The 23,633-nt window shown below is 53.4% G+C and overlaps 1 protein-coding gene across 1 annotated transcript in view; it reads right to left on the reverse strand.

Moving 5' to 3' along the window:
- The window catches only part of SDK2 (sidekick cell adhesion molecule 2), a 161,705-nt gene that overhangs the window by 116,273 nt on the left and 21,799 nt on the right, over positions 1-23,633 (reverse strand). The gene's annotated exons all lie outside the window — the stretch shown is intronic.

The raw sequence follows: 23,633 nt of genomic DNA on the forward strand, positions 1-23,633 counted from the left end.
CACCACCACCACCATCCTCACCACCATCACCACCATCCTCACCACCACCACCATCACCACCATCCTCACCACCACCACCACCATCCTCACCACCACCACCACCATCCTCACCACCATCACCACCATCACACCATCCTCACCACCATCATCACCACCATCACCACCACCATCACCACCACCATCACCATCACCACCACCACCGTCATCACCACCGTCACCACCACCATCACCACCATCAACACCACCACTATCATCACCACCAACATTACCACGGTCATCACCATCATCACCACACCATCACCACCATCAGCACCATCATCAGCATCAGCTTCTCACGATGATGAAACAGCTGCCACTTTCTGAGCACCACCTGTGCTTCAGATGCTGTATTAAGTGCTTTACATTCATCTCTCTCTCTCTCTTTTTGCTGTGCAGCTTGTGGGATCTCAGTTCCCCGACCAGGTGTGAAACCTGGACCCTTGGCAGTGAAAGCACAGAGTCGTAACCCCCGGACGTCCAGGCCGTCTCTCCATTCACTTGTTCACCTCACACAGCAGTTCCCAGACCACTGGGCACCCTGGACCAGTAAGACTTGAGCCATTCGAACACATTTTCATCTGAAATTTTGTGTCATGCTCATTACACCAGCTTCACTTTCTTCATTTTATGCGGATGGGGAGGAGGGTCGTAGGTCTGAATTTGAGAGTCTTTTTACCTAATCACACTACTAACCCTATGGGGGGAATACTTCTCCTATACTCCCATTTTAGAGGTGAGGAAATTAAGGTTCAGAAATACCCATCACTGACCTGTGGTTTCTGAGGCAGTAAGAAACAGCGCCAGGGACCCGTGGAACCTCTCTGACTCCAAGCCCAGCTGCTAACCAGCTCAACACTGACGTGCATGCAGGCATGCTTAGTTGCTCAGTCGAGTCCGACTCTTTGTGACCCCATGGACTGTAGCCCGCCACGCTCCTCTGTCTATGGGAATCTTCAGGCAAGAATACTGGCGTGGGCTGCCGTTCCTTCCTCCAGGGGGATCTTCCTGACCCAGGGACAGAGCCCACATCTTCTGGGTCTCCTGTATTGCAGGCGGGTTCTTTATGGCTGAGCCACCCGGGAAGCCCACAGCACTGACATCCGACTACGCAGGACCTGACATTCGGGCCTGGGACGGCCTGAGCCCCAGACTCACAGGTGGTGTGTGCTGAGCCTGCTCTGGCTCTGCAGCAGTATCACCCAGGACCTCCCGGCTGTCCGAGTCTCTTATCTCTGCCCCTGGTGACAGCTCTTATCTGTCCCTCACTCCTGTGCTCAGCGTGATGTTGGGAAGATAGCGGGTACCCAGGCTCTGGCAAATCTCCCGTTCTCCCCCTCCCCCACCCTCAGGCCCATCACAGGCCCACGGCTCCCTGGGGGAGGGGGAACGACAGCTTTGGATAAACCGTTCAGGTCTGAAAACCGAGGAAGTGACCGGGCAGGGAAGACAGAAGGAGAGATTGACTGGAAAAGCTCTCTCTTTTTAAAAACGTAATCAGATGCTACGAAAAAGCACCAGGGAGAGAAGAATGAACAGAAATGACCAGACTCACAGAAAAGATGCTCGGCCGGTGTCACAGTGAAAGACAGTCCAATCAAAACAAGACAGGATTCAGATGGCACCAAATTTTCTTGTACGATTACACCCACGGCTAGAGCGAGGTGGAGGCGAGGCTGACCACAGGTGGGCTGATGACAAAGTAAGTTGGTCCAACCTTCGGGGCAGAATCGATCCAAATCAGAATATTCAAGCCTTCTGACCCTGAGGCTAGACTCCAGGGAGCTGGCCTTTTATCCGTACTTACAAAAATGTGGCAAAAACCAGGTATGAGGATGTTCACTGCGGTTTGCTTGAAACAGCAGACAAGTGAAAACCAGAAGCAGCATAAACATCCATCAAAAATGGAATCGAATCGATTAATAATGCCATAGCCATAGAATGAACGAAGAACACCTCTATGGGATGACACAGAACAGCCTCTAAGACACACAAAGCACGAAAAGGAAGTCGGAGCTGGAGATGGGGGATATTTATGGAAATAAAAACATGAGAAAGTAAAAAGCTAAATAATATCACAGCTGAGTATTAGGGACATGAGAGAATGTATTCTTATCTCTTGATAAGTTATTTATTGATACAGGCTGCCAAACCCTTAGTCTAATGTTTAGGATCATAAAAAGAAATTTGAGTTTGTGAGCCAAAAACAGTCAAGGAACAGTGTAAATTGTATAACGTGTAGGTAAACTGGAATAGTATGTATTTGTATATATTTGCACACACACAATCACATATACGGGCTTCCCTGGGGGCTCAGTGGTAAAGAATCTGCCTGCCAGTGCAGGAGACGCAGGTTCGATCCCTGGGTCGGGAAGATCCCCTGGAGAGGGAAATGGCAAGCCACTCCAGTATTCCTGCCTGGAAAATCCCATGGCGGGAGGAGCCTGCTGGGCTACAGTCCACGGGGTTGCAGACACGACTTAGCGATTAAACAGCAACAATAATCACGTACCCATTCTGGCTTGGACATAAACATTTTTCAGGATTCTTCACTGCTTGCCTTTTGGGAGAAGTATTGAGGACTCAGAGGAAGGTAAACTTCCGCCTCTGGAGTTTATGTCTTTCTGCACCATCAGAATGTTCTTTATGGTGTGCATATATTGCTTTTATTTTAAAAATAAAATTAAAAAATGCACTTTGAGCATATAATGTCAGTGTACATTATAAAAAAGACACCAGGGACTCATTGGATCTGGGGTTTGTCTGCTGATATCGGTGATGCGTAGTGAAATTTAAACTTTAATAAAAGTTGATTTCGGTGTAAAGCACGAGTTCCTTTGCTTCAGCCAGGAAGCCCCAGGCCCCACCTGGGGCCCTGAGGAAGAGCCGTGGGTGCAGGTCTGCCCCTCCCTGAGACCGGCAGAGGAGAGCTGGCTGTGGGCCCCACCTCGGCCACCTCTGTGGGAGGGGGTGGGCATCCTCATTCCCACATCTGTGGTCGGCTCTGGTGTGGGGTGGAGCCCCTCTCCCCGAGCTGTCCCTGGTGCTCCCCTCCCTGCCTGGGAGAACTATTTCTGGCTTGTAGGCAATATTATTTAAAGTAACAGTGCCGCCCACTGCCTTTCCTACCAGGGAAACCCGCTTCGCTCCACCCAGACTGCCTCCCCGGTGGGTGGAAGAGGCAGCTGGCCAGCATCTCAATTTGCAAATCCAGAGCGGCTGGTGGCATCACAGCATCGGAGCATCCAAGATAACGACCCTGACAGCTCCTCATCCCCCACAGGGCTCTCTCCTGGGCCCCGGGATGCCCCCAGCTCTATCTGCCCCACACCTGTGGCTGCCGGCCTGGCAGGGAACTGGAGGAGCCCAGTCCTGTCGAGGTCCCTTCCAGGGGCAGGGGGATGGCTGAAATGCTTTGTGAGGAGGGCGCACACGTGATTGCCCATGATGGAGCCTAGCACTAGAGGGGGCTCTGGGGCTTCTGATGTTGAGAAAACTAGGCCTGACATCTGCTTCTGCGCTTTTTAGGGGTTTGACCTGGGCAAGTGATGGAAATGCACAAACCTCCGTTTTCCCATCTGTAAAATGGGGACAATAATGGTTATCGTGTACATGTATATGTATGGCTGAGTCCCTTTGCTGTTCATTTGAAACTATCTCAACACTGTTAACTGGCTATACTCCAATACAAAATAAAGCTTAAAAATGGCCATCTTTTAAAAAAATTGAAGGATGGCTGCCGTACAATATTATAGAAGTCACAGGTGCACAATGAAGAGGTTCAGTTTCTAAAGGTTATCCTCCATTTGGGTGAGAATGGGCACATGTATCTATGGCTGAGTCCCTTCACTGTTCACCTGAAACTATCACAGCATTGTTAATCAACTATATGCCAATACAAAATAAAAAGTTAAAAAAAATAAAGGCTGTACCCCATTTATAGTTAGTATAAAATATTGGCTATATCCCGTGTATTGTACAGTATATCCTTATAGCTTGTTTTAAAGATTTGTGTTTTTTGATGTGAACCATTTTAAAGTCTTTGTTGAATGTGTTACAATATTGCTTCTGTTTTGGTTGTTTGGCTGCAAGGTATGTGGGATATTAGCAGCCTGACCAGAGGTTGAACCTGAACCCCATGCATTGAAAGATGAAGTCTTAACCACGGGACCACGGGAAAGCCCCACTTTGTAGCTTATTTTTTACCTAATAGTTTTTCCCTTTTAATCCTCTACCCCTTTGCTGCCCCTCTCCACTTTCCTCTCCCACTGGTAACCGGTCTCTAGAGCTGTGAGCCTGTTTCTTTTTTTATTATATTCACTATTTTTTAGATTTAATATATAAGTAATGTCATATAGTGTTTGTCTTTCTCTGGCTTATCTCACTTGGCATAATGCCCTCCAAGTCTATCCATGTTGCTGCCAATGGCAACATTTTCACTCTTTTTCAAGGCCAAGTAGCATCCCACTGCATGGATATACCACATCTTCTTCATCCACTCACTGGTGATGGACACTGCGGCGGCTTTGATAATGGCTGTCTCTAATGGAAGCCCCGGACTCATGTGCCTTGCACACGGCAGCTGCCACACCTATGCCTGTCACACGAGGGTGCAAATGGATGAGTCACTGGCGGGGCGTGGAGAGCTCTGGGGTGAGGTGGAGAGGGTCAGAGGAGAGGATGGAGAGGATGTGGAAGGACTCTGCTCCCTACCTGAGTGAGACACAGTAAGAGAGCCATGCCGGGCAGCAGGGGAGCACGGTTCCCCGGAAAATTTGTTGGCTCCCCGTGGGCGTGAACCCCAACTGTCTCAGCCACCCACCGAAGGTCTGCCATACCTCACCCTCGCTGGCTTCCTCACCCTTTTTAAAAAAAAATTTCAAAATTTTTATTATTTACTTATGTGGCTGTGTCAGGTCTTGGGAGTTAGTTGCATCATGAAGGATCTAGCTCCCTGACCAGGAATTGAACCCTGGGCCCCTGCATTGGGAGCTTGGAGTCTTCGCCACTGGACTACCAGGGAAGTCCCTTCTCATCCTTCCTACTGGTAGAAGGGTTTTGTCTTGGTCCTCAGCTTCTGGCAGACCCTGTCCCCTTGCCCCCCTTCTTCAAGGACACTGGGGACAGCAAAGGAGTGACTCCTCCCTTTCCAAAGGCTGCCCCCTCAGCCTCTTGGTCACCTGTTTGTACCCTCCTCCTGGCTCGTCTGTCACCTCACTCTCCATCCAATGAGGAACAGCTGCAGGGGTGTGGGGACACCAGGATTTACCTGTCTCTAGGCCCCAGCAAAGGACCACTTATTTATTAATTTATTATAGGAAACATATTCCTGGGGTTTAAAATTCAAAGAATAAAAGAAAAAGACACAGTACACCTCTCTCCCATCCCTGTCCCCAGGGGCATGGTTATTCTCAGCTCCTAACACACACACACATACACGAAACCACTTAAGTTCCTTGGGCATCTTTTCAGAATTATTAGGCAAACGCAAGTAAATTCCTCATAAGGTGAGGAATCTCCTGGATGGGAGAAGCTTGGTTTCCTGCCAGTTCAAAGGAACAGGCGGTGCAGAGAGAGCCTGGAGGGCGGAGGTGGAAAGAGAGACACACAGAACCCACCCATCCTGATTTAACCCGAGGGACCCTGGTCATGCAGCTCTCTCCTCCAAGATGAAAGGCTGGCTCGGGGTGGAGGGCGCATGGCGACAACCCAGACAGGAGCCGGGATGGACAACTGGATTTTTAGAGACACAAGACAGACAGCGGAGAAAATAACTGTCTAAAACACGTGGTGTCTTCTCCAGCACACAGGGAAATGCACAATGCCCTTTTTGGTTCGAGTCCTTGAGTGTCATGGTTGATATTTAAAATGATTCTTACTCACATTAAATAAGATATTTCAATTCCACAAAGCTGTCAGGAGCTGATGCGGACACCAGAAATAATAGGCCCGCTCTCCTTGTGTTGTCCTCGTTAATAAATCAGATGCCAGAGACGCACGCGTGATGCTCACGCGGAGGGAGGGTGCGTGTGCACACGCACACACGTGTACACACACAGTCACACATAACCACATGCACTCACATGATGTATACATACACACGTGTACAAACACACATGCACGTGTTTTATATATATATACATATGTGTACAACCCACACCCGCACACACACATATACACATGTGTATACGCATCGCATACATGTACTTGTGTACGCCCAGATGGTAAAGAACCTGCCCTCAATGCAGACGACCCAGGTTCAGTCCCTGGGTTTGGGGTGGGATCCACCTGCAGGGTGGATGCAGGTGGGGCCGCTGTGGATGGAAGGGGGAGAGGCCCTGCCTCTGACCACAGAACATGTGGGATAAAGGGATGCCGGGTCCAAGATGCCGGTCTCTGCATCCCTCTTTTCTGGCCTCAACTCGCCCCCGCGCAGGTGGATGGGGTGGCCATGGCGCAGGTGAGCAGAGGGGCAGGGGGCCCAGGGCTCGCTCACACGCACAGGTGTCTGCAGCGCCCACAGCGTCCGGGAACAACGGGCATCAGGCTCGTAGAGACCCCACCCCCAGAGCCCAGAGCTCCCCTTTGGCCCCAATTCTATCAAACTTCCAGCTGTGTCTAAAGAATACAACCACCATCACCTCTCTACACGCTGCTCTCCAGCTCATGGGGAACCCCTCTGCCTTCAGCTAGGAAGTTGCCTCCAGGAAGCCTTCCTGAACGTCCTCTGGGCTGCCACAGGGCTCTGCCTGGTGCATGGTTCACCATTTAGTTTAACGAGCCGTGTACTTGTATGCGAGTCCCTGAGGCACCCGTGCTCCCCAAGAGTCACGCCTGGAACAGCACATGTTCAGTGAACGCTCCCTGAGTGAGTGAATGAGATGGCCAGCGCAGAAGGCCAAATAGTGCCCCCAAAGACAGTCACGGCCCATGTGGGGGGGGCGAAGGGAGGGAGGTGAGGGCGGGTGGCCACAGCGCAGAAGGTCTGAATGTAAGATTTCACAAAGGACCATCCCGGTGAGGACAAAAGGACTCTTTAGTCCTGTCTCCTCATCTGTGAGATGACTCCCACTCTAATCACAGTCTGATAGTGAGTCTGACACAATCACAGTCTGAGTGAGTCTGACGCAGTCCCAAAGAGTGATAGACTGGACGAATCCCGCTTTGGCCTCAGATTTTCACTATAATCCTACCTGCATCACTTGTTAAGCAAGGGGCCTTAGATAAGGGGCTGAACCTTCTTAAGCCGGGGGCACTCCACCCGTGTAACTGGCAACATAAAGTCGGCTGCTTTATAAAAAATGCGAGCAGGACTTCCCTGGTGGTCCAGTGGCTAAGACTCCACATTCCCAATGCAGGGGCCCAGGTTCGATCCCTGGTCAGGGAACTGGATATGGCAGGCCGCAATCAAAGATCCTGAGTGCTGCAGCTAAGACCCGGTGCAGGCAGAGAAAGAAATAAATGTTAAAAAAAAAATAAAAGAAAATATGAGTGAAGGTAGTTCCGTTCTGCGGCTTGTTTTGTTGCCATGCATTTGTGGCGACGCCACAGAAACACGAGGGGAGAATCGGAACATAATCGAGCTTTGCATTCGCTGTGTGAGCTTTTGTCTGCAAGAAACACTCCGTAAATCCAGAAACCTGCCCGCAGGTGGATGGAGCCACATAGTTCCCGGGACACGCACACCTTGGGGGCCTCAGCTCATGGGTGTGTTACGAGCTCACCTGCCCACAGCTGGTCTTACAATCCTCTTTCCATTGCAGACAACCCTCCTTGCACCCTTCATGATAACAACAGCTACAACCCACCGACGCCCACTTCCGCAAGCAGATTTCAGGCCCTTTCGAAGGCCAAGTAGTACATTTACTGTGGCCTTTATGCATTTCTTACCCACTGAACGTTCGGGGGCGTGAGTAATCACCCTCATCACATTCCTCTTTCTTTCCCCATGTGTCCGTAATGAAGTGCTGGGTGCGCTTCCCAGGTGTCTCAGTAGTAAAGAATCCGCCTGCCAAGCAGGAGACAAGAGTTGGATCCCTGGGTCGGGAAGATCCCCTGGAGAAGAAAATGGCTACCCACTCCAGTATTCTTGCCTGGGAAATCCCAGCCTGGTGGGCTACAGTCCGTGGGGTCACAAAAGAGTCGGACACGACTTAGCGAGCCAAGAAGGACAATGAGGTTTTGAGTGTGGCTCCCACCCCCGTCCCCCACTAGCCCTGTGGTTTTTAACTGCACGATTTTGCAGTGTGGTGACTTCTGCCATCGTTTCTATCTCATTTTAGCAGAACCGGCTGCGAAGCTCTAAACTCAGTGTCTGACATTTGGTAAGCACTCGAGAAGTGCGTCTTTATGAGTCTGCCATTGCCACTGATCATCTGACCCAGACTGGAGAGTCCACAAAGTTCCGGGCACTGTGTTAGGCTCTGGGTGTCAGCAGTAAGAACGCCGACCACAATGACAGCACAACCATAGTCTCCCCGGTGTTGGCGTCCCCCCAGCTCCTCAGTTGAGAGGATATGTTGCTCCTGCGGCCATACCCTGCTTAGCAAGGCCCTCTTCCCCAGCCCCACAACCGGTCCCTTCATTTCCGTCTGCCACTGCCATCCCTCGGACATCTCAGGATCTCAGGGGAGAGAGGGGACAAGGACTCGCTCCTCTTACAGCAGAAGTGACTGTTATGGCCGCTTTAATTGGCACAAGGGGTGACGGGTAATTAATACTAAGGAGGGCGGGGCCAATGTGCATGGTAGAAACATTCGCTGAAGCGGGAGCCTCCCTTGGGCACAGAGTGTGGGAGATGCTCTGCCCGACCAGCCCGCGCTTCCTGCATGGCTGAGTCCTGCTCCCTGGTCTCCACCAGGCTCCTGATTTCCCCAGGACAGATTTTGGGGGGATTAATGAGTGAACTCCGGGAGTTGGTGATGGACAGGGAGGCCTGGAGTGCTGCGATTTATGGGGTCGAAAAGAGTCGGACACGACTGAGTGACCGAACTGAATGAATGCTGATGAGGCTGGAGGATGAACCACTGTCCTCCTGGGGTGCCTCCAGCTTGCTGGGCCAGGTCAGGCTGGGGGTGGGGCGCTGGGCAGAGGCATCCCTGGACGTCCCACCGTGTCTGCGGTTGGCAGCTCGGGCTTGGGGGCGGGGTGCCTGGTGAGCTGCCTGCTCCCGTCCTGCCCAGACCAGGCTCAGGGTCAGAATGGATGCTCTTCCTGTCTACCTGGGGTGAGGCTTCAGATGGCCCTGTGTCTCTCTTCTCTGAGTCCCGAGGCTCAGGCATCCAAGCGGGGCAGGTGCCCTCTCCCCAAGCCCTCCCCTTGCTCCCGCCTCTCTGAGTTATATCTCCTTTTGGGAGAGTCTTGGCCACACTGCCACTGAAGTCAGAAAACAGGCTTGAACAACTACTAGAGTCCAGAGCTGGGCTGGGGACTTGGGGGGCAACAGCTCTCGGGGTGGTGGGCACAGGTGAAGAAGGAGGGTTTCGGACTGTCTCTGTATTACTTGCTGTGTAACCTTGGGCAGGTTGCCAAATCTCTCTGTGCCTCCATTTCCTCAGCCATAAAACAAGGGTAATAATAATAATTATCATAAGCAAACCAGGCAGTTCTACCCACTTTACATACAGAATAATGCAGGCACTCCCCTTTACCTATCCTATGAGATCAGAATTCATCTTATCCACATTTGGCAGGTGAAAAAGATGAGGACACCAAGGCACAGAGAGATTAAGCAACTTGCCCAAGATCACACAGCCAGTGGGCCTTCGACTCCGTGCTCTTCACCACGACACCATGGTCCCTACCTGAAGGCACGGTGCAAGGGTGACATGACATCTCACCTGCCGTGCTTAGTGGGACAGGGCCTGGCATGAGGCAGGTGGCAAGCACGTGCTGAGAGTTAGCTGCCACTGGGATTACTTATGTTACTGTCATTCACTGACTGTGTCCTGGGAGAAAGGAGCTCTGCCCTCAGCCCCTCTAACAGTCTCCTAACACCTGGCACAACACTCCTGTCCCACTTGCCAGCCCCAGGAGCAGCGTCTGAGCTTCGGCTGCCATGCCATCCAGCGTCGGAGCTAGGATGGCGGCTGCCCTGAGCCCCAGGGCCCAGAGCTGAGCCCCCACCTCCTGCGCTTCCCAACATCTGCTCAGACCCTGGGCAGCTGGCCCCACAAAGCATCCCACCAGCGCTGATCGCTCTGGCCTGGTCTAGCCCGATTCGCCTCCACCCTCTACTCATCCTCTTTGGATAGGCAGCCGCTTCAAAGCTTTGCAGCCACTCCAGGCGGGATGTGTCAGCTACCCTCCGCCCCTGCTCCCTAAATCCGGCCTGGCCTCAGGACTTCACCCGCAGAACCTGGTGGAACATTACAAAGCCAGGGCTCAAGAGCCTTGCAGCTTCCACATTCGCCCTCCCAGACCACTGCCCCAGACCACCATGGCACGAAAGCTGGTAAACCACAGGAAGAGAGACCAGCAGCCCAGCTGTCCCTGCCATGACCAGCCAGCCTCGCTGACCGCCCGCTAAACGCAACGTCATGAGAGCACGCAGGAGGGACCAGCCCAGAAACAGCAAACCACGGCTGAGTGACTAAGGTTTGGAGGCAACTGACCAGGAGCTGTGGCCGCGGCCAGGCCGGGTGTGCACCTGTGGGCAGGGTCCTCGCTCTGTCTGTTCCCCAGGGGTTGAAGGCCAAGGAGCAGCTGCAGTGGCTGAGCTTCTGGACGAGGCCAGCTGCGGGCTGACCGCCAGGGACTGCGCCCGACCTCTTTTGTGGAGGCTGTCTTTCTTGGTTGCTGCTTCTTGTTCTGCAGGCAGGAAGTTCCCACCTGCTGTCAGCTCACACCAAGCCGGGGAACTCTCCGGCATTTTCCAGCCCCCAAGGGTTGCTGGTTGGAGCCATAAACCCTGCTTTCAACCCCACCCCTCCTCCAAGCCCACCCCCAGGAGGTAGGCTTTAAAAAAATAAATTTACTTATTCATTGGGCTGTGTTGGGTCTTCGTGGCAGCATGCAGGGTCTTTGGTGAGGCACGTGACTCTGCAGCTGTGGTGCAGGGGCTCTGGAGAGCAGGGCTTCCGTGGCTCTGGGACATGTGGGATCCCAGTTCCCCAGCCAGGGATGGAACCCACGTCCCCTGAAATGCAAGGCAGATTCTTCACCACCTGACCACCAGGGAAGTCCCAGAGCACCTGGGCAGCCAGCCGGGAGCCGGTCTCTTCCTTGGCCAGGATGGCAAGTTCAAAACCACAAACTCCCCCGGCACCCCCTCAGTCAGCAGAAAGTGGGTCGCAGCAGAGACTCCTTTTGGGGGAATGAAGACCCAGGGGAGGGATCACTTGAATCCTCCCACACTGAGAAATCTCATGAACAGGTCTGATGGGTCTCCGAGGGGTACGGCGGGGAGAAGGGGAGTCAGGCACCAAGGCAGCCCCCAGGAAGCAGGGGTCATTACCAACTCCCCAGGCATCTGTCTAGCCCATTTGCCTGCCTGAGCACAGAACTAAGGCAAGATCTAATTAGTTTCTGTGTCCTGGCTGAGAGCCAAGGTGGGAGGGGGCACCCCCGGGAAGATCTGGGGAGGCAGGAGTCAATAGGGAGGCTCTCAGGGCAGCCTGGGGTCTCCAGCCCAGCTGTGGGGGGAGGAGGAATGAGCATCTCATTTCCATGCATTGAAACAGCCCTGATGAAAAACATATGTGCCTCTGCTGGGAACTCCCTTCCCGTCCCTCCTGGAGGACCTCAGGCACCACGTGACCGCTGCCCGATGCCCATTCTCCTGCATTGGTTACCAGGGATTTGGGCCAAATCCAAATACATCAATTTCAGGTGATGGATGATCAAGCCCGCCCTAATTTTCATGTTAAGCTTCCTAGTGGTAGAAATAAACAGCCTCGGTTTGACCGAGAGGAGCTATCCCCAGGAGCCTTTCATAAAGCAGCGGATGCTTCCTCTGTGCGATCGGTCTGCACTCTGGAGAGTCTGGGTAGATGAGGCCACCTGCCCCCAGGGCTGCCCGGATGGGAAAGTAGGAGAGGAGCAGGGAGAGAGGGTGTGGCTCCTGTGTGCACACACGTGTGTTCTAGACTGTTCTGGGCAGCGGGGCTGCCAGTGGGTCCATGTCCTTCACTCCACCCCTGGTTTGCAGCGAGACCCTGGATGCGTCCCTTTACCCCCGGCTCTGAGATTCTCCATCTGTAAAGTGGGAAGCCTGATAACAGCCTCCTCCAGCCCCCAGGGAGCATTAAATGCGCTAAGGAGGGCTCACACATGCACCCGGGGGTCGGGTCACGGGTGCCCACGCGTGGCATGTGGATGGGCCCCCCAGAGCTGCGCCAGCCGCACAAGTGTCAGTGAGCTGAGGACACTGGAGTGGCCCCTCCCTGCCTGCCCCCTCAGGGGAAACCCACGGCCTCAGGGAGGTGGTCTCCCTGCCCGCCCCCAAGGGTTCTCAGGACTGTGATGCCTCAGAGCCTCACGCTGAACCACGGGGACACGTGAGGACTCAGTGGGTACCCAAGGGGAGAGAAAGGAGACAGAGCCTGTGACCCGGGGCCTGGCCACAACCCTCACCCCCAGCATAAGCTGTCCTCCCTATATCCTGAGATGCTCAACCTGCCGAAGGAAAAACCCCCTATCTAACTGGATCGGGAGTCCGCCTTCTCCCGAACTTTTCCTGGTGAAATCGGAGCAGTGCTGAATGGAGACTGGGCGGGGGGGCATGGGCTTCGATTCTAACCCTGGCGTCTCCGGGGCAAGTTGCCCGCCTCTCGGGTCACGGTGTTCCAAGACTTAGGCGGCAGGCTTGGCCCCGCGGCCAGGGAGCCATCCTGCGGTTGTGGCTCTCCCCCCGCCCCAGGCATGTGTCCCCAGGTCCCCTCCACCCCTAGCTCGAGTCCAGCAAGGCAACACCTACCATCCATCCCTGGCTTCCTGTGCAGTGGGGGGCCCACCCCCCTCTCCAAGCCAGGACCCATTAGTGAGAGAGTGAGGAAACTGGTTGCTATGGAAACCGAGACAGCCAGTGTTTTAGAGACTCTCGCTTCCTTTTTTCCCCTCTCTTTCCCCTCACATTTTGAACTTACTTAATTGGCATAATTATTGCAACGGCACCCTGAGGCGGGGGAGCCAGCCGTGCCCCTCGCTGCCCACCCCTGGCCCCGGCCCTGCAGGGTCTCTCTGCCTCCTGCCTGCCCCTCTCCCGGCTTCTCCCATCACTCACCAGCAGACCCCAAGGCCGTGGCTGTGGCCGGTCCCCTGGGGCCCAGGAAGGACCTGTCCTCAAGCATGGGGAGGACTCCACCTCAGGGTGCGGGATGGGCCATGCTTTCGGGGCCTCAGGACGGTGTCAGGAGGCATTCTGGGGCCCCTGTGGGGATCAGGTCAGGGATGCTATGGATAACAGAGACCCCTCCCACCAATGGCCTCAACCTCCACCACAGCTTTAAAAAGCGAGACTGCCCAGCGGAGACCAGGGCACAGACAGTACCAACACCCGTGGAGCCAGCGCCTCCCGGTCACAGGGCGGATGAGCTCCGGCCAGGCTCCCAGAGACTCAGAGGCTCTGCCTGGGTCTGGGCAATGGATGTCACACCCGCCTTGGTCATCCCACTCCAAGGACCAAACGCGGCGCTGATGAAAGCAACTCTGTGCCACAGGAAGTAGATACAGTTTGGGGTGGGAGAGACCCTCCCAAGAGGGGCTGGAGGGGGGCCAGCCCTCTCCGCCCTCCCTCTCCCATGCCAGGCCCCCGAGCCCGGCTCCAGCAGGGAGAGTCTGCATACGCCGGTGCCAGGCTCTGCTTCTCTGGTTCTCAAAGGCAGGGTGGGTAGGTAGCCCCCACCAGGGTACCGTTGGCAAGATCTGGAGAACTTTTTGGTTGTCACATTTGGGGGAGGCGGCTCCCAGCATGAAGTAGGTCCACACCCTACAACACAGGGCAGCCCCTCACAACAAAGAATGACTACCCCCCGCCCCCGCAAACATTAAGAATGCCCAGGTTGAGAAACCCTACTCTCCTTACTGCCATCGGTGGAGGGCCTCTCACACTCGGCTCCCACCCCGTTGCTAGGGCCCCCCCGCCCTGGATGCACAGGTGGGGTGAGGTGGGTACCTCCCAGCAGCCTCCCTCCCAATCAGGATCCTCAGGGGCGGGAAGAGTGGCCTTGAGGTCAGGGGCCAGGGGCCAGGGGCCAGGGGCTGGACAGCCCGCTTGGCTGGGGGGTCTCATCCTCCTCCTGGCCTGCCTTCCCCATCCCTCCTGAAGGAGTCCGACATTTCTAAACTCGTTAACTTTTAATTACTACCTTCCCTCTGCCTGAGTACACTGGCTCCATGCCACGTACATCTCTATTAAAATTCAATTTATGCCCATCATAACTAATTCCTGCACTTCAGCTTTCTCACCAGCAGCCTTCAACGTTCAGACAAGATGTCCAAACTCACGGTCGAACTGGAGTAAATCTCCAAAGAGGCTGGTAACACGCAGACAGGGTCTGGTTTTGTTGAGGAAGAAGGGGTCCAGACTTCCCAGGAGGGTGGGAATGAGGCCGGGGCAGAAAGAGTACGGTGGGGAGAGAGGTGGTCCAGACACCAAGCACACACTGGGCCCCTGGGCTGGAATCAACATTTCCAAAGATCAGCAGGAAGGGAGTGGGCGGTGGGGTGGGGTGGGGAGGGAGCCGGCATTGCCTTGGGGCTGATCCTCCTCGCCGCGCTCTGGGCCAGGTGGACAGACGGTCCTAATTCTCCCTCAGGTGAACCAGTGAGCATCTCCTGATGTCCCTTCATCAGGCTTGGAGGAAGGAGACCTTGCTCGCCTTAGTCCTGTGACTCTGAGCTTTGGGCGGGGAGCTGAAGCAGGAAGATGTGTCTCGTGTACGGAGACGGCTTCCCTTAGGAGCTGGCGATGTGCAAGGACTGGGAACGAGAACCGAGGTGAGCACGGCCAGCGCGGAACAAAGCAGGGGTGGACGGCCGTCTGGAGTGTTCGTCATCGGGAGTTAGGGACGTCCCTGGTGGTCCGGAGGCTAAGATTCTGCGCTCCCAATGGAGGCGGCCCAAGTTCGATCCCTGGTGGGGGAACTAGAACCCATATTCCTAACTACGAGGTCACATGCCTCAACTGAAAGATCTCACAGGCTGCACCTGGGCTTCCCCGGTGGCACCGGTGATAAAGAACTCGTCTGTCAACGCAGAAAACCTAAGAGACGTGAGTTCGATCTCTAGGTTGGGAAGATGCCCCGGAGGAGGACACAGCAACCCACTCCACTATTCTTTCCTAGAGAATCCCGCGGACAGAGGAGCCTGGCAGGCTACAGTCCATAGGGTCACAAAGAATTGGACATGACTGAAGTATCTTAGCACGCACGCACGCTGCAACTAGAAGATTCCGTCTGCTGAAATGAAGACTGGAGATCCTGCGTGCCGCTACTAAGACTTGGTGCAGCCAAATAAAAAAACAATGGAAAAAAAAGAGTGAATGTGTGTGAAGCACTTAGAGCAGGGCTGGGTTCACACTCTGCTTCACCCATCAGCCATGACTGGTTCCTCCGTGGTGATTTAGGCTAGCTGGGGCTGTGCCCTGGCAGTGCCTCTGCCCTAGGGGAGGGCAAGCAGGGTGAGAGAGCTCAGAGCCGGGGGACAGGATCAGGGTCACAGAGATCCTGGGTGAAACCTGGCTCTCCAGGTCTGGCTGTGTGACCGTGGGCAAGTCGCTGGGCCTCTCCGAACGGCGATTCCTAACTTCGGGGCAAAGATAATAATAATGGCACCAACCTCCCAGAATCGCTGCTGGGAAAAGCCTGGCTCGGCTCTTGGCCCCCGCGGCGTGTGCCCTCTGGGAAGCCCGCCAGCCTCTGCCTGCCTGGCCTCTGCCGCCTGCCCTTGTGTCTACGGGGAGGCCGGGGGAGGGGACGGGGTCACTGCAGCTGGCCCCAGGGGCTCCCTTTCATCCCCTCCTCGGAAGGGTTTCAAAAGCGGCAGCCGCTCTGCAGGGGCCCCTGTGGCCACAGCAGGGCTGTCGCTCATGGGGGTCTCTGCCTTCTCCCCACCCCCGAGCCGGGGGGCTCCCCGATGCCACGCCCCCCCAAAGGATGTCGGGCTGGCGGCGGGGCTGAGGACCCAGCGGGGGCCAGCCAGACGCCAGGCCTGGCTCACCTGAGCCTCCCTGCCCCCCCCACACACACCCAGCAGGGCCCAGCCTCAACTGGTCTCACGCCTTCACCCTTGCACCCCAGAGGGGCTGAGGGGCCCCCAGCTTCTCACTCCTGGGGCCAGAAGAACAACACACAGTGACGAGTGGGGCCAAAGGAGCCCGATCAGGGACCTGTGTGCGTCAGTGCAGAAAGGGCAAAACACTCAGGTGGCAGGCCTCCTGGATCAGCCACTTGTTCCCTGGACGAGCCCAGCCACGTTCCGGAACTTCTGTGAGCTTCTGAAGAAGGAGGGTAAGAACACCTCCCAGTGTTGCTGTGAAATGATGTATATTAAGTTCTTGAAACCGAGTGAGCCTGAATAAACAGTAGTTCTTCTTTGGATTCGTGTGCCTGACTATGCGTGGGAATCTGTGTGTGCGTGTGTGTGTGTGGTCTGCCTTGCTGATTTGTTTTTCCTATGTGATTTAAAATTTTATTTTTACTTAATTTTTTTGGCTGCCTTGGGTCCTCGCGCCTGTGCGCAGGCTTGCTCTAGTTGCGTTGAGCGGAGGCTGCTCTCCGGTTGTGGAGCGCAGTCTGGAGGCTCGCTGCGGCTTCTCTTGTGGAGAATGGGCTCTAGGGTGCTCGAGCTCAGCTGCAGCGCACAGGCTTCACTGCCCCACAGTATGTGGGATTGTCCCAGACTGGGGAGTGAACTGGTGTCCCCTGCATTGGCAGGAAGATTCTTAACCGCTGGACCATCAGGAAAGTCTTGCCTATTTAGGTGTGAGAATACTTACAGGAGGAGGCACTACTGGGTGGGACAAAATAATGTGGTTGATGGCTCTGCCAGGATGTAGTCACAAGGACGGGAGGTTAAGGTCTATCCCCCACCCTCCCAATGGCCACTGCCTCACCTGCCGTTTCTTCAGCTGGTGGGAGAGTCCCCATCCACGCAGCCCTGGCTGGTGACACTGAGACCAACGGAGCCTGACCTGATTCAACCTGGAGAGAGGCCCCCGACGCCCCTCGGGAGGGAAGGGTGCGAGGGATGCGAGAGCAAACTGGCACAGCAGGCTCCAGGGCAATGCAGAGGGCCTGGCCTTTATGTGAGCTACCAGCCCACAGAACCAGGACGTCACACAAACACATCTATGCTTTGCGTGCTCATAACTCATAACCACTAAACCGGAGAAGGCAATGGCACCCCACTCCAGTACTCCTGCCTGGAAAACCTGGTGGGCTGCAGTCCATGGGGTCTCGAAGAGTCAGACACGACTGAGCGACTTCACTTTCACTTTTCGCTTTCATGCATTGGAGAAGGAAATGGCAACCCACTCCAGTGTTCTTGCCTGGAGAATCCCAGGGTCAGCGGAGCCTGGTGGGCTGCCGTCTATGGGGTCGCACAGAGTCGGGCACGACTGAAGCGACTTAGCAGCAGCAGCAGAACCACTAAACACATGTATGAGACCTAGGGAATCACATGTACGCAGAGCACCACGCCGCCTTAGCGGCTGTTGTTTAGTTAAGTCGTGTCCGACCCCATGGACTGTAGCCCACTAGGCCTCTCTGTCCATGGGATTTTCCAGACAAGAGTGCTGGCGTGGGCTGCCATTTCCCTTGGAGACACACTCACCTGAACATGACATTTCTGGTGGGTTTGCTCTTTGTCTCCTTATTCTATTAAGACGACACCCGCTGTAACCTACCAGCTACCATTGATTTCATGTCTGTTGCACCTTGACTACATCTGCCCCGAAGACTCTCACCGAGTCCCCACTATAACCCTCTAGAGTAGGCATGACTGTGCCCAGTTCCAAAGTGAGAAAACGAACTCAGGGTGGCTAAGTATTCCTGCCCAAAGTCACAGAGCTAGTCATGGGAAAAGCATGCAAGTATTCAGGTGGGCCTAACCCCAAAGTCCAGGTTATTTCCATTCAGCCCCCAAGGGTGGATTTAGACCCACAAACCTTGCAGAGTCCCTGGCACTCAGAAAGAGGCCAAGGCTTTCCTGCGTGTGAATGTCTCTCTCTCTACACACACACACACACACACACTCCACACATCCCTGGCTCATTCTGGGACAGATCCCACTGAGAATAAAGATCCTTGGAGACTGGATGTGCATGCTAACTCCTTCTTTGAACACGGAATGAGGAACAGTTAAATTTTCAACGTCGCTCCCAGTTTTATTTTCTCTCAACTTGCTGAGTAAATTCAGCCATCTTTCTGCCTGAACATTGGATATTATCACCCAACTCAAAACCTGGGGTTTGCAAGAGACAGGAAAACCTCAGCAGAAAGCAGTGGTCAGAGAATCGTGATGAGAAGCTGACTGATGTCTTATATGACGGGGTTTTTAGTATGCATTTATTCCCAAGGGGAAATCAGAATCTTCAGTTGAGCCAAAAAGAAAGAAAGTGCTAGAAATCCAATGGGGACAGGTCAAAAGGACTCAAGAGCCAGGTTGGAGAAGCTCCACTGGCCAACTCTGGGTTCCTGTGAATGTCCAATTGAATAATGATGGGAATGGATTAAAACACAGATGAAAAATTATCCATGAGTACATACAGGTGTTACACTATTTTAAAGGGGGTGAGAAAGGAAAGATCTCTTTCATGAAATAATGCTAACTAATACAAGAAAGGATGGAAGAGGTGCTAATCATTACTATCTTAGTAATAAGTGATTCAGGTGAGACTCATCAATGGATGTCAAACCACTGGCTGGGAGATTCCTGGGGAGAAGAATATTCACACAGTCTCCAGTTATCATCCAAAAGGGAGAAATTACCTCGATACCCTGACAAGGGAGAAATCTGTGAATGTCATCTTGACCAGTTGAAAAAAATCTACCGTCACTGATAATGGGACAAACTGACATCAGGTGCATGTAAGTGTGAAGTGTTGAAAAGGATGAACATCTACAGAATATCCCTGCCAAAAAGATGAACGTAATTATGAGAATATAACTGGACAAATCCACGCTGGAGGACATTTTGCAAAACTGGCTGAACTCTCAAAAATGTCAATGCTGGGAAAGACAGGAAAGAAAAATGAGGAATAGTTCTGGAGTCTAAAGAGTCATGACAACTAAACCCAATGTGTGGTCCTTGATTAGATCCTGTATTAAATAACAATAATAAAAATGTCCACACAAGTATAATTGGGACCCATGGAGAAATTTGAATATGGACTGTGTGTCAGATAGTAATATTGTGTTAATATCAATGTGCAATTTCCTGAGTGTGAAAATTTTGTGGTAGTTCTGTAGGAAAACGCCTTCTTCTTGGGAAATTTTACTTAGGGGTGAACTGACATAATATCGGCAACTAATTTCTTTTTTAAAAAATTATTTATTTTTATTTATTTGGCTGTACCAGGTCTTAATTGTGCATGTGGGATCTAGTTCCCTGACCAGGGACTGAACCAGGGCCCTCTGCATTGGGACAGAGGGCACTAGAGCCCTTAGGCACTAGACTACCTGGGAAGCCCCAACTAATTCTTAAATAATTCATGAATGCATATATGCGTACACAGAAAGAGCAAGAGAGAGTGCAAATGATACAAAATATTAACAACTAATGAATGGTAACAAGGTATACAAGTGTTGATGATACCATCATAGTTTTTCCAATATTTGGAAATTTGCAAAATTAAAAAGCAAAGAAGGAAGGAAGGAAAAAGCACCCTGCCTTCCTAGGGGCAGAGGTGGCGAAGGGACTGGTGGGGAGCTTCTGTCTGCCCAACACCCTTTTCCTTTCTTCTGCTCAGAGTTCTCACTTTCACTTCCACCACTGGGCTCTAGAGGGTGGAGCGGCTGCACAAAGTCCTGGGACTGGGAGCAGACACGTACATGACCTGGCCAATCACAGCTCTCCGTGCTGCTGCCCCACAGGGATTGGTCGGGGCAGATCCAGGCTGGACCAATAAGAATCCTTCCCTGGGTCTTTCTACATGGATCTCCTCCTACAGGGAAGTTCCTTCTACTCTGAGATCATGAAGCTGTAAGCCTAGGATTCTTGGACTTCTCAACATCTCACTGTGTGAGAATAAAGTCTGAATCCAGAGGCAGGCACAGCTGAGCAGCCCTGAGCCCAGAGGCCCTGACAGTATCTAGTTCTTGGTTCTGTTAATAAGTCCTGAGACTCCTGGAACTGCCAAAGCACCTGAAGCCCTCCCTGCATTCTGCTGTTTACTTGCATGGTCTTATGTAAATAATTAGAAGGCAAAGTATGTGGAGAAGCATTAGGGACAGAAGCGAAGGGCAGAGAGAGGCAGAAATGAGTGTGTGTGTGTGCGCGTGCATGTGTGTTTGAGAGATTTACTGGTGTTTGAGAGATTTACTGGTGTTTGAGAGATTTACAGGTGTTCTATCTGGAAAGGCTTTCCCAAAGAGCTGGGACCCTGGAGGAAACAGCAAGAAGGTTCTGAAAGGGACAATATTCCAAGAGGAGGAGACAGGACAGTTTGGACAAAAGCAGAAAAGAAGCCTGTCCCGGGCATAAAAAGCCTTCCTGGGGGTGAGGAGGCAAGAGACTGAGCTCCTCGAATGGAAGTTCATTTAATGTCCCCCTGAATAACTCCCATCCAGCCAAGCTCTGAAATGCATCTTTGTTTTCTAGAACTTGCAGGATATGGTTAGCAGAAAGATGCTTAGGATATATATACATGGAGGAGGCGATGGCAACAATCTTTCTTCAATAAGAGGCAGTGTGGGTGGTGGTAAAGAATTCAAGCCTTGGGCATCTGACTTATATCTGAAGCCCAGCTCAGTAACTTGACCTTGTGTGCACTGTTTAAGCCTCAGTTTGCTCATCTGTAGAATGGGGGAGAAACAATGGAACCTCCCCATAGGACTGCTGACAGGATTAAAGGAGATACTCTCAGAGAGCCTATCATAACATCAGCCGTGAAATAAATTCTTTTTTGGTTGCCAATGATTATCATCATCATTACCATCATCAACAACACCTGTACCCTGACAATGATCTGGATGTTTCCAGGGTCAGGGGGCTGACGGGGTCCAAAGAAAGCTCATTCCATCACTCGGCGAATCTGAACCTGAAGAGCCAGGATGTGCTTCTGTGTAACACCCACCCCCGTGTCCTCGCAGTTTCAGGCACCAGAAGAACCAGATAAGGAATCAACTCTCCTCCTCTTGGGTCCTGTCTCCAGCTCCCTGCCAGCAGAAATCCAGGGCAAAGACACCACTGAGAGTGTGGTATGCCATCGGCGTGCTCTGCGGGGTGCCCACTCAAGCACGTCCACCATCCAAGAGGCCCCAGGGGCTCTTCATGGAAACTGTTAAAACTGCCCAGGGTGCCACAGAGCTTTTAGGAATGGTTCTGGGACCCTGACTGAAAACCATCACAGGGCCGCTCAGGGAGGCCCCTCTGGTCTCCTTGTGGCTCCCTGGAGAACCAAAGCCCAGAGTGGCCAGACCTGGAGGGCCTCCTTCATCCGGGCCCAGGTCTCTCACCACTCACAGACTGGAGGGTGGTCCTCCTGCCCTGGCCCGTCCTGTTCTCTCGTTTGCCAAAGTGGCCACTCCCACTGAAACCCAGCAGGAGCTTGTAAGGCTCCTGGGCACCAAAGTCTTCTTATGTGACTGTTTCTTCTATGCAGGAAACAGCCTTCTGCCTCCATGACCTTCCCTGAGGTCCAGAGTTGCTAATCAGAGAAGGGAGGGGTTGCAGAGACAAGGGAGGCATGGCCAAGAAGCAATAGTGGACGCTTGGGGCGAGGTCCTGGCTCCACCTCAAGGGAGGCACAGAACAATGTCTTTGAACTCTTTACAGAACTAAAGCGGTAGTGTTGGCCTCCCTTGTGGCTCAGATGGTAAAGACCCTGCCTGCAATGCATGGAGGCCTGGGTTTGATCCCTGGATCAGGAAGATCCCCTGGAGAAGGGAATGAAAACCCACTCCAGTATTCTTGCCTGGAGAATTCCATGGACAGAGAAGCCTGGAGGGCTACAGTCCGTGGGGTCGAACAGTCCAAATAGTCAGACTCGACTGAATGACAAACACACACAAAGTCCAGGCAAGAATACTGGAGTGGGTTGCTATATCCTTCTCCAGGGGATCTTCCCAACCCAGGGATCGAACCCAGGTCTCCTGCATTGCAGGTGGATTCTTTACCACTGAGCTACCTGGAAAGCCCACTTACAGAAGTAAAAGCCCCAATAAAAGGAAGATGAAGTATTTAATGAGGCATTCTCCATTTCAGAACCACAGAAACTCATCAGGAGACCACCTAAAGCCAGATTAAGGGAGTGCACACCCTAATCTGATCAGCAACCCCACTCTTGAACCACTGCTATAGAACTCCCCAAATCCTCCTAGGTTGGGACACACAGTTTTTGAGCCTGCTGTGTCCCACTTGCCTGGCAAAGCAATAAAGCTATTCTTTTCTACTTCACTCAAAACTCTGTCTCTGAGATTCAAACTGGCACCTGTGTACAGAGGCCGAGTTTTCAGCATCACCACCAAGCCCATCCAGACCAGTGTTGGGGTAGAGGGGGCCTGGGCATCAGGGTCACCCCAAACGCTGGCTTCCTGGCTTCATGAAGAAAAGGATGGTTTCCTGGGAAGGACAGATCCTCAAGCAATTAAATCCCCCTCCTCTCATTTGCATTCCTATCCCTGATCTGTATCAACATCCCCAGGGCAAGACAATCTTGTTTCCCCAACAACACACATCAGGCCTAGGGATTGATTACCAGGCACAGGGTCAGGAGCCAATCAAACCGGGCAGGATGGGGGGACAGAAGCAGGAATGGGGAGAGCCAGGAGAGAGGCTGGAGGCCGTCCGGCTTCGGGGGTGGCTGCCTCGCGCTCACTCTTCCACCTGCCCTTGCTGAGACCTGGGCCTCTCTCTCTCTCTGTGCTCCCCTTTCTCCCCACTTGCCGTGTCCTGGGGAAGCAGGCCCGGCCAGCCCACAGTACCACGCAGGGCCATAGCAGGAAGAGGAGATAAGTCCAAATGCCCAGGGGGCCCCACTTCCATGCTCCCCCTGAATTTCCCTCCCGAACAGAATCTATCCATCACTTATGGATCCCAGGTAGTCACAGGCCACAGCTCTCTGTTGGACTCAGGCCCCTCCAACAGCTCCCGAGACAGCAGCATCTTCTCAGTAGGGAGGGGGTGAGGATCTGGTCACAGCTCACGCTGGCATTGAGCTCCTCTGCCCTAATCATCACCTCTGCCCCGTCCAAGGCTGCCTGGACCACCCTATCGGGGCGGCGCCCCCAGTCCACCCTCTGGTCATCCTCTGATGGCTTAGCCGGCAGGGTCTTCTCACCCCAGGGCAAGGCTGCCTTGACTTCCCCCCACCCAACCTCCTGCAACTTCCGCCATCCCAGCCTCCCTGTATCCCTGGCCCAGAGTGTCCCTGAACTGCCATCTCAGCCCGCTCCCCCTTCAGGTACCGCTGCAGGACACGGCAGGACCCTGGCAGC

Source organism: Oryx dammah, unplaced genomic scaffold (genome assembly GCF_014754425.2).
Source record: "Oryx dammah isolate SB20612 unplaced genomic scaffold, SCBI_Odam_1.1 HiC_scaffold_8, whole genome shotgun sequence".
Lineage (NCBI taxonomy): Eukaryota > Metazoa > Chordata > Mammalia > Artiodactyla > Bovidae > Oryx > Oryx dammah.